The 9,803-nt window shown below is 35.5% G+C and overlaps 1 protein-coding gene across 3 annotated transcripts in view; it reads left to right on the top strand.

The window, feature by feature from the left end:
• LOC145662942 (tolloid-like protein 1) overlaps nt 1-9,803 on the top strand; it is a 964,318-nt gene that overhangs the window by 148,650 nt on the left and 805,865 nt on the right. The window lies entirely within an intron of this gene.

The raw sequence follows: 9,803 nt of genomic DNA, 5'->3' as shown, positions 1-9,803 counted from the left end.
AAAATTTACAAGAGGATTTTACCAATAAGAATACAAGAGCTTTTTTTTTTTTTGCCAAAAAGGACGTTTGTCCTTTGGTACATACAAATGAACGGGAGATTGATGGGAACGTTAGCATCGAGGCCATATGTCCCCGTCACGATGTACATGATTGCTCATTTGGTACATACGAGTACCAAGGGACAATATGACCTTTCCTAGTATTTTCATTGGTGCGATCCTCTTTAAACTTTTACAGTATAAAACTGAAAAGATTGTTGTTTCTAAGAACAATATTAAATCTAATGATAATCCATTGGAGGATCTAGCCTCGGACTGGGGGCTAGGCATATGCGGGATACGGACAAAATATCGCGGCCGAAACATCGCCGCCCAAAATCTCGCTGGCCAAAACCTCGCGTGGCTAAAACCTCGCCGCCCAAAATCTCGCGTGGCCAAAACCTCGCCGCCCAAAATCTCGCGTGCCCGAAACCTCGCCGCCCAAAACCTCGCGGGACAAAATCTCGCCGGACCAAAACCTCGCCGCCCAAAACCTCGCCGGGCCAAAACCTCGCGTTGCCAAAGCTCGCCGCCCAAAATCTCGCCGGGCCAAAACCTAGCCACCCAAAACATCGCGTGGCCAAAACCTCGCCGCCAAAACCTCGTGGGCCAAAATCTCGCCTGCAGCTTAATAAAAATTCAGTGTAGTATAACAATATCTGCTGCTTTTCTTATAAGTAAAAAGAAAAAAGGAAGAGCTTGGTGTGGTGAGAGTAGGGGCGCCGAAATCTCTAGCTACGTCTCTCTCTCTCTCTCTCTCTCTCTCTCTCTCTATATATATATATATATATATATATATATATATATATATATATATATATATCGGCAAGACGAGGTTTTGGTCCGCGAGGTTGTCGCCGCGAGTTTCTGGCAGCGAGGTTTTGTACCCAAACCGTTTTCACCACACAACAAAATAGTAACAGAGAACGACAAGCAGTTTTTTTTTTAAATAGACTCTAAGTCCCAAGGAAAGATATGATCTTCACCTGCATCGTTCTTCCAAAACCGAAAGTAGTACAAATTTATTACCACTTCTGGTTTCAGTATTCATCTCCACAACACAAAAACGGTAAGATATATCGAGGACCTTTTTTTTTAAATCAATTCATTGTTCCAACCATGGGTTTCATCTGCCTCGTCAAACCAGAAATCAACCGTTTCCGGTTTTAGGTATGGTTGCATGAGGCGATTTGTTTGATAATCCAATTAGGAATGTAAGATTCTCAGGGAGCGAGTAGCACAAAGAGTTAAGGAGTCCGGTGCTGAGGCAGGCGCTCTTTAATGACACTGTGACTTAAAATACTTTGGGAGCAGGTGTGCACATAAAATGTTATATTGTGGGGTGTTTGAAGTTTGTGGGGTCAACTAAAAGTAGTCACTATGACTAAGTAGTGTTGATCTGGTACTATTCCACACTCGGGAAACGATAAGTAATTTTAAATTACTATCACCCATATTCTCAGTAAAAATAATGGAACTTAAATCCTTTTATAAGAAAAAAATGAGTACAGATGTAGTGTAATATCATTTTTTGAAATACATCAACCATCTATCTTCAAGAGCAACCGTAATTTTCTTAAGAAAATGTAGAAGTGTCTGTCGAGTTACTAAGTTTAGGGGCAGAGGTCTGGGCTTGGTGGACCATCCCTGGGGGTGCACCCCTGCTTGGGAAGATGCATATTAGTGTGCCACACATTATATTTATTTATTTCATGTAAAATATATTTTATGAAGTACGTACGAACAGAACATTACGTAGAGTCATTTTATTTTTTTAAAATAAAAATGGAAAAATAAAGAAAAAAAGCAGAATGTAAACACAAAATGAGACTTTGCACTCCATGGAAGTTGCTCTTTTACGAACGATCAGATAGTAATAGTAGGGCCCGAAACCAGCCACAAAGGTTTGTGGGGGTCAAGTCATTAGAAATTTTCTTACAAATATCTAAATTGAGTTTTTTTTATTGAGGTCTGAAGAGTCCACGAAAAGTTAAGGGGGGTCAGGTCCCCCTAGTCCCCTTCTGGTTGCAGGCCTGGTAGTAGAGTTTACATTTCTAATATTCTTTTCTACCTTAACAAATTTAGTAAAAGATATGGCGCGTATATAAATAAATGCAGTAGATTCATTTCCTTATTTTCAAAATAAGTAAATTTCATTACTAAATTTTGCAAATATTTGCAATTTTGGCAAATATTGCGGATACAATATGAAAGTCAAAAGAACTTAGAGAATCGCGAAACGATCCAATCAATGAACTACCTTTTTCATGAATCAAAACGCAAATAATAATAATTTTGTCCATCATTGGTCTTGAAGAGGCTAGCAGGACAGTTTGATACACAAAAACTTTTGAGGCAAATGACATGCAATGAGGACACACTACTCAGAATGATAATATATCAACAATGATTTTCACCTTACAATTTCAATATCACTTTCAATATCAATACTGCCTATAACAAAACGTGTATAAAATGGCTACTACATGCACAAACATTATAAAAAGCGTTTCTTTCAAAAGATACAGAAAGCGAGAAGCGAAAAGAAAAGAGAAAAATATTATAGTAGCGGCACTGTTTTCTTTCAACAAATGTTAACAAGATCAGCGCAAAACTGAGAGCCACCTAGCAAAATGTGGCTTTATTGTAGCAGGTGTATGAAGGCTGAGCCAACTCGTTCTTTGCCACCATGTGCCCACTAAACATCTGAGCCCGTCTCCCACTACCACCACCTTCCATCACTTCTCTTCTCTATCTTCTCCCCACCCCAACCCTTAGAAAAGACCAAAACTCTACGTTCCCAACAGAGACACACGAAATTTCATTTCAGACGAAAAATTTGTCCTTAGAGATGGAAGGTTAAGAAAACTAGTAAAGTAACCAAGTTTATTGTATCTCCTATTTTTTCTTTCATTTTTTAGTTTTGTAATAGCGTTCAACGGTAGCTTGTCCACATAATAATCCATCTTTCCAATAATAGTAAAGAAAATGTCCTAACGTTACATCATTTTGCAATTTTTTAAGAATATTATATATGTATATAACATTAAGTTTAAGAAAATATTTACACGGAAATACGTAGGTTTCTATCATCCTTGATACTTGGAGAAAATTAAGTTCTATTTGGTCATGCTTAGTGATGTGAAAAGGAAAGAAAATGAAAAATAATGATCGTTGCACTGAGCTTCCAGTTCTAAAATTAAATATCTTGCTGTAGTTATTACTGAAAGATTTGTTTCTGAAAGATGAACAAATTTGCTTCTACCTTTCCAATACACCTGGTCCCCTATATATATATATATATATATATATATATATATATATATATATATATATATATATATATATATATATATATATATATATATATAAAGAGTAAACTATCCCTTCTGGATTTTTTCCCGGAAAAATGTCTTATACTGTATTATAAGATTGTTAATGAAGTATTGATTCATAAAGTGTAATTAAAATCATTAGACACATTTCTAAGAAATCCGTTTTTTTTTTTTTTTAAGTTTTCACTGTCGAGTAAACTAACCTTATTTTGAGGAGTAGAAACAAAATTCTAACTCATCACCGAAGACTCTTGTAGAAACTTTAAGATTTGATTTGGGTAACGATAACGGTATGTTGAAACCGGAAATAGTTAATTTTCATACTTGCAGTTTGAATAGAGGGCTAGCGGAGGAGACGTACTCTATTGTTATGACGCAGAATCGATTCCATAATATTTCTTGATATCTCTTGTCGCTCTTGTTCTGATACCCATCGAGACCAACAGATAGAAACCTGATAGGCGGTCATAGCCGTTCTATACACTTTATGCATAGCATAATTTGGAAGTCTAATAGTGAAACAGGAATAAGCAATACACAGAAAAAAAATCAGAGACAAATAAGATAGTGTTAAATGCGTCTACGAAACTGAGTTGGGAAAATTAATTTTAGTTTAACGTCCTATGATTATGCCCTTTTTAGGCTAAGGGAGATAGATGATTAAGACAAGAGAATGGTTATGGAATAATCGATGAAATGAGATTGTGGGAGGAAGCGGGAGTACCCCGAGGAAACTAACGAACAGAATGTTGTCCACCACAAACTTACTCGGTCGGGAATCGAACCAGGAAACCCACGCATTAAAAATAACTTCTCTACCACTAAACTACTGTGCTCTTCTACTTGATGTTAATTGAAGTTTAGCACCCTTTTCAGTATAGAGACTTATGATAAGTTGATCTACAGCTCCAAATCATTGCAGCTGAGTTCTCTTATTCAGCTGAATAAAATTCAATAGATGGGTTTAAATCCTGAAATATAATTTTGTAGAAAATCGAGAAAAATTATTTTTAAAAAACCTAAAAATTCATGTATCACGTTAACTACGTCTCCTGATATCCTCTCATCAAGGCTTTCAGTGTGAAACTACCAAGATGACAATACGCCTCATAGCTCATGAGATATAGATTAAAATTATGAGTAACTGTAAAACTTTAATCAAATAATACTTTAGACAAACTAGATACTTTCAAATATCTACGATCAATGTTAACATACCAAAACCATATTCACGAAGAAATTAAATGTCGGCTAAAAGCAGGGAATTCGTGTTATTATTCACTTCATTTTTTTGTCGCCGCGAATTCTGTCGAGTAATTTAAAGCTTAAAATATATAAAATGATAACCATGCCTGTTATACTGTATGATTGCGGACAGGGCCGAATCTACGAAATATTGCGCCCGGGTCAAAGAAATTTTCTGGCGCTCCCTTCCTTCCGTATGCTAGGGATTGGAACAAACCTTAGGTTTATATATATATATATATATATATATATTAAAAAGTTTAAATCATTTATCATCTGTCTCCCTTTTATAACTTTTACTGAAATTTATTTCTCCATATGAGCTTAAAACAACTACGAAGCGTATCCAAATGTTACAAAATGAGAAGTATTAAAAGAACACTGCAGAAGACATTTTCTCGTTTAATCGAAACACATCCGATACATTATGCAATGTTTACGTTTTATTTATATTAAATACTTATGATATTTATTAAAACTTAGATTCTGAAACCGGTTCTTTTATTGAAGATCATTTATTTCGAAAATAAAAATAATTTGTTATTCTGGAAACAAAATTCTCAAGATTTTCCTCGTAAGAAATCCACAAAAGACATAGTTGTAGAAGATGCAACTTGTTATTTACATCAATTGGAACCCTTGTGAAATGTCGCACAGATTTTAACGCAAAGTAATATTAATGTTGTAAAAGAAAAACAACAAATACACAATAAGCTATTTAGAAACATTTTTCTTTAAATAAGGACCGTTAACTTGACAACCTCTGGCTTCTACTGTTGGGTCAGGAAATTCTTCCTCGTTGGCTTCCTTTATGATTCTTCCTGTGTGTATATATTGGCTTTCAGGTTGTATGCTTGACTTTGTATGCTTGACTTCACTGTATGTGCGGGTCTTCCACCTGTATGTAGATAATGTATATTGATTTTTCTCATCTGTTATTGGCTTTCCTCAAGCGAGATTGTTTTTTCTCATGTGTATATTGGCTTCACTCTATGTGCGGGCCTTCCACCTGTATGTAGATAATGTATATTGACTTTTCTCATGTGATATTGGCTTTTCTCAAGCGAGATTGGCTTTTCTCATGTGTATATTGGCTTCTCTCATGTGTATATTGGCTTCATTCTATGTGCTGGCTTTCCACCTGTATGTAGATAATGTATATTTACTTATCTCATGTGATATTGGCTGTTTTCAAGCGAGATTGGCTTTTCTCATGTGTATATTGGCTTCATTCTATGTGTGAGCGTTCCACCTGTGTGTAGACAATTCTTCTAGTAATATATCCTGAAGATAGTTATACACGTTTCACATTCATTTATATCTAGCAAATTTTATAGAGAACAAGCAATTCTATTTATAGTACCTATTAATAACGATATTCTATATAATTCCCTTCTCGATATGTAACGTGCGCTCACGAAAATTCTTTTCTGGTTTTCTTTTATGCAATGTCCTCAACAATACTTTCATAAGAAATTGGTTGAGTGATTTTATCCTCTATAGCTAATGTTGCCAAATCTGAGAGCCTTTCCTGTTCCATGGTTGAGAGTAAGTATGCTTTAGTTTGCTCAAACATCTTTTGCAAGATGGCACACTGCACGAAAGGGTGAGAAACATTTTAAGAGCCACTGAGATGTTTGGATATAAGCACTTTCAAGGTCATTTACGGTGATCATGTCGAGTTGGACTTCTTGAGGTCGGGCAATAATACAACAACCTTGTATTTCAGACTCAATTCCTATACATAATTCTACAATATTCAAATCGTCTTGGTATTTCAAAGTGAGACCTGCGCACGAATTTTTTTAGGTCCTTCGAAGACATTCCACATAATAAGCTTCCTCCGAGGAAGCTGAAGTCCTTGCTTACTTCTTTGAGCCTGTTTTACTAAAGAGTTCTTGCCGTAAGAGGTCAAGAATTCCGAAGAAGATTGTCTAAGGCGATTCTCTTCAGTAAGATGTCTCGCTTCACCCTCTCCCTTCTCTCCTGACATTCTCGTCTTTTTCGAGATACTGATCCTCCACATCTATCAAATTATTATCAATAACCTTGGCTTCCGACAGCTATATGTCGAATCCTTGATTCCTGAACCTGGAGATTGTGTTAGAAAGGCCTGATAACAAATCAAGAGACCTTTGTAAAGTCAAATCCTTATTCTGTATTTCTTTGTTTACTCGACTTATTTCATGCAAAACTGAATCCCGAAATGAGTGATTCCATTTCAAATCGTCCAGGGTGGTCCACACGACTGTCTCAGATTTAGCTTATTTTTTAAAATAAGAAACTACATACAAAATTATTAGACCCGTATTTTTTCTTTTTGCTGAAAAAAATTTTTCCTTCGATATACAGCCTTCCAAAATGGCCGCCCTACTCTCGGATTGCTCGAAAAACTGAAAAATATGTGAAATTAAAACTTTTATTGTAGACGAATGAGTATACTTAGTAACATAATCGCAATAGTAGAAAGAGTATAAAGTTGTATGTTTCGGTGGAGGGCCAAAATTCGTCCATTGGTCCAATAGGAATCGCGCAATTTACTCGCAATATTGCCAACTTTGGTGAAATTTTTGCTAACTTCAAACATTTGTTTTTCTGTCCTCACGAGCAATATCAACCATCTGCTTCTAGCATCAAAATCTATTCCATAAGGTCTCTTGAAAATGTAAAGGACTTAGGTTTCGGATTATTACATCCCACGTTATAGCATGATGAAAAGCTGAAAATTTCATTAAGATGCCATGTTTGGACGCCATTTTCTCAAAAAACCCACCTTTTAAAAATCTGAATTTTTTACATGTATTGGTGAGGTACCTAAGCATTTAATATCCGTTAACCGTTCATGCGGCTGCAGCCCCTAACATTCGCAATAAATTATTGAAATTTCGATTTTTGTACTTGCAATGTAAATATTTCCTATGGGCATTTAGGTCCTATACACAAGGCGATTTGAAAGGGAGTATGAAAATTTTGAGAGATGAATCCTGACATCAAATCCAGTAGAAAAGTTCCTATAAACATGAGTCGAATTCCGCTTCGTTTTCGAGTTACAGGGTTTCCAACTCGAGACCCAAAATCAGTTCGGGACAATAGAAAATAAAATATATATTTCACGTTAAATCAGAAACTGTGTGTTAAAGCTTTGATAAAGTTCAGAAGTTGATTTATATCAATATGATGATTTTTACGTGCGTTGCAATTCGGTTGGCAGTGTTGCCAACTTGAGAACCTTTATTTGTTGTCAAATGACATTACGTGGATTTTATTAGATATTTGGTATTCATTAATGATTGCAAACATCACACGAAGCACAATTTTCCCTCACATCACTACAGTTTTCGAAAACTTACATGTATTTCATTAAAAGGTTTTATCTTGTGCGTTATTGATAGTTTGTGTGATTCGGTGTCGTGAACATCGTCCTAGTGTTCTTTGGAACCATGAAAATTGTTTACAATGGTAGCATGACATTGTAGTGCACTATTTAAGCGTTTGTGTGAATAATAATGGGGAAGTCCTATTACAATAAGGACCGTATTAAATGTGTTGATTATGCTAAAAGCCGCAAGATGATTGTGCACAGAAAGAATTCTAGACAAAAAAAAAAAAAAAAATATCTTGCGGTAAAATATATGGATTGTGTACAGCGTGTCAGCCCAAACGTACTATTAGGGGAGGAGGATTATTTGTGTCCTGTACACAAGGCGAAAGGCAGTATGAAAAATTTTGAGATGTGAATCCTTCACCGTAGTCTCGGTTTCACCGATAACGGCCATTTTAATGGGGGGACATTCATGTTTAGCATGTTAACTGTCTGGTTAATGGTTTCCAAATTTACATTCAGAGGAACAAATTCTTTATCCTGCTGGCGCATAATTTCATATTTACATCTTTCGTGATCACCTATATGTCACACACATTCACGTTGTTCACGGTAAATATTCAAAGCACCCTTTACACAAATAATCATTCTCTCCTAATACTACGTTTTGGCAGACGTGCTGTACGCAATACATATATTTTACCGCAAGATAAAATGTTTGTCAAGAATTCTTTCTGTACACAATTATCTTATGCCTTTTAGAATCATCAACACATTTAATACGGTCCTTACTGTAATACAGTGAGAAAAAAAATTGTAGGTGGCGCACTTAAAAAGATAGGTTACATGCGTAATTCCTGTAATTTTTGGACAACGTACAACAGACGTATAACTGAAAATGCATGTTTTATAGTACTTTCTGTATGAATGTTCCATCTATACGTACTTTCTGTATGAAAGAATGTAGGCGGTCAGGATCTCATATACAAATGGACGTATATAACATATAGCTGACGAAGGTAACGTAAGTATATGCACGTGATATACGGAAAACTGTTAGATGTCAGACATCCTGCAACGGCACTGCCTATGTAGCATACGGATAGCGTATGCTCCGTACTGATTTCTATAGTAAGCAAGAGGATACCGTATATTTGTACAATATACCACTGTACGGAGAACGGATTTTTCTCTGTGGAGGACTTTCCCATTGTTACTCACACAAACACTGTAACTAATGCATTACAATGTCCTGCTACCAGTGAAAACAATTTTCATGGTTCCAGAGAACATTAGGACAATGTTCACCACACCGAATCTCGTAATAAACTGTTTCGTGGTTGCAGCAGAACTTCTTGATTAAGTTCAAACTTGGTGCGTGGAGTTACGAGAGGTTTTGCAATAATAAAAAATATTTTCTTCTTTTTATTATTATTATTATTATTATTATTATTATTATTATTATTATTATTATTATTATTATTATTATTATTATTACAACTTACACAGTCGTAGTTTTTATTCGACATTGTGCTTCATAAGAAAATTGTGCTTCATGTAATGTTTGCAATCATTAATGAATACCACATATCAAATAAAATCCACGTAGTGTCATTTGGAAACAAATAAAAGTTCTAGCAAGTTGGCAACACTGCCAACCGAATTGCAACACACGTAATAATTCTCATATTGATACAAATCAACTTTCTGAACTTCATCATAACTTTAGCACATAGTTTCTGATTTAACACGAAATTTAAATTCATTTTCCATTGTCGCGAGCCGATTTTGTTCCCGAGTTGGAAACCCTGTAACTCGAAAACGAAGCGGAATTCGACTCATGTTTATAGGAACTTTTCTAC

Source organism: Thermobia domestica, chromosome 10 (assembly GCF_964235325.1).
Source record: "Thermobia domestica chromosome 10, izTheDome1.hap1.1, whole genome shotgun sequence".
NCBI classification, from domain to species: domain Eukaryota; kingdom Metazoa; phylum Arthropoda; class Insecta; order Zygentoma; family Lepismatidae; genus Thermobia; species Thermobia domestica.
Note: the sequence above shows the minus strand (reverse complement) of the source record. Positions and strands in the feature narration are given on the sequence as shown.